This window comes from Myotis davidii, unplaced genomic scaffold (genome assembly GCF_000327345.1).
Source record: "Myotis davidii unplaced genomic scaffold, ASM32734v1 scaffold296, whole genome shotgun sequence".
In the NCBI taxonomy this organism is placed as follows: domain Eukaryota; kingdom Metazoa; phylum Chordata; class Mammalia; order Chiroptera; family Vespertilionidae; genus Myotis; species Myotis davidii.
The window spans coordinates 468,988-471,383 of NW_006288889.1; positions in this window are offsets into that span (position 1 = coordinate 468,988).

Consider the following 2,396-nt stretch of genomic DNA (forward strand, 5'->3'; position numbering starts at 1 on the left):
ACTGCCCACCAGGGGGCAGACGCTCAATGCAGGAGCTGCCCTCTGGTGGTCAGTGTCGCTTTCATGGGGGGACCTCTCCCCAGCCACAAGCCAGGCTGATGGCTGCTAGTACAGCAGTGGTGGTGGGAGCCTCTCCTGCCTCCTCAGCAGCACTAAAGATGTCTGACTGCAGTTTAGGTCTGCTCCCCGCTGGCAAGTGGACAGTCCCCAAGAGCTGCCGGGCTGCCAGAGGGATGTCTGATTGCCATCTTAGGCCCAATCCCCTGGGGAGCAAGCCTAAGCCAGCAAGTGGTCACTCCCGAGGGATCCCAGACTGCAAGAGGGCACAGGCTGGGCTGAGGGACGCCGCTACCCCTGAATGCACAAATTTTTGTGCATTGTGCCTCTAGTCCTATATAATAGAAGGCTAACATACAAATCACCCAAACAGTGGAACAATCAGTCGCTATGACATGTACTGACCACCAGGGGGCAGATGCTCAACACAGGAGCTGCCCCCTGGTGGTCAGTGCAATCCCACAGGGGGAGTGCTGCTCAGCTAGAAGCCAGGCTCACAGCTGGTGATCACAGTGGCAGTGGTGGGAGCCTCTCCTGCCTCTGCAGCAGCGCTAAGGGTGTCCAACTGCAGGCTTAGGCCTGCTCCCCATCCCCCAAGGGCTCCCAGACTGCAAGAGGGCATAGGCCGGCCTGAGGGCCCAACTCCAGTGCACAAATTTCATGCACTGGGCCTCTAGTTTAATTATAAATAGAATTATGTTTGGAGGCATAGATGATATATCATCTAGTAAAGTTATTAACTATCCTAAGATTGCTAAGAAAACATAATAGGCTCAAACATAAAGATAATAAAATAATTTAAGTTTAATATCACAAATATTTTAATATTTAATTATAAAATATTTTAGGAAAATAACCAAATACAGAGAAAAAGACTAGCATACTTGCTATTTGAGATTAAAATGTGCAATGGATATTCATCATTTTAAAATGGTAACCAAATGTATATATTTTAATGTGGATATATATATTCAATTTTCATTAATGAAATATATTTCACAACTGTAATATCACTGTAGCCACTATACTAATGGATATCTTTAGCCAATTACAGAGAACACAGAAAGGCACAAATACTACAGAAATTAGGGAGCAGAGTTGAATCTAGTTATTTATTCCATAATGATAATTTTACCATAAAATATTTTTACATTTTAGGATTTTATTTTATTTTTTCAATTAGAGTTGAGATACAGTATACTTTCAGGTGCACAACCCAATGACTGGAGATTTATATAGTTTACAAAGTGATCATCCGATAAATCTAGTGCCATCTAACAACATATATAGTTATTATAATGTTAGTGACCATGTTTCCTATCCTGTACTTTACATCCCCATGCCTATTCTGTACCTGCTAATTTGTACTATTTTTAATTCTTATTGTTGAAAGTATTATGTATTTCCCCTTTATTCATCAGCCTTCTCCTACCCCCCAGGCCAGGCTTCACCCCTGTTGGTTATGCTTATATGCATACAAGTACATTGGTTGCTTTCTTACAACCTCCACACCCCCACAACCTCCTCTGCCTTCCCTCTGAGTTTTGTTAGTCTGTTCAATGCTTCTATGTATCTCTAGATCTATTTTCGTTCATCACTTTATGTTGATGATTATATTCCACAAATGAGGAGATTATGTGATATTTATCTTTCTTCGATTGGCTTATTTTGCTTAACATAATACTCTCCAGGTCCATCCATGCTGTTGCAAATGGTAAGAGTTCTTTCTTTTTTACAGCAGAATAGCATTCCATTGTGTATATATGCCACAGCTTTCTAATCCACTCATCTGCTGATGGGCACTTAGGCTGTTTCCAAATCTATGCTATTATAAATTGTGCTGCTATGTACATGGGGGTGCATATATTCTTTCTGATTGGTGTTTCTGATTTTTTTGTTTTTGATATATTCCTAGCAGTGGGATTACGAGGTCGAATGGGAGTTCCATTTTTAATTTTTTGAGGGAACTCCATACTGTTTTCAACAGTGGCTGCACCAGTCTACATTCACACCACAAGTGTATGAGGGTTCCCTTTTCTCCACATCCTCAACAACACTTGTCATTTATTGATTTTTTTGATGATAGCCATTTTGAAAGATGTGAGATAGTACCTCATTGTCATTTTGATGTGAATCTCTTGGGTGATTAGTGATTTTAAGCATGTTTTCACATGCCTCTTGGTCTTCTGTATGTGTACTTTTGAAAGTGTCTATTTAGGTCCTTTGCCCATTTTTTGATTGGAGTGTTTATCTTCCTTTTGTTAAGCTGTATTAAATCCCTATAAATTTTGGAGATTAAACCCTTGTAAGATGCAACATTGGCAAATATGTTCTCCCAT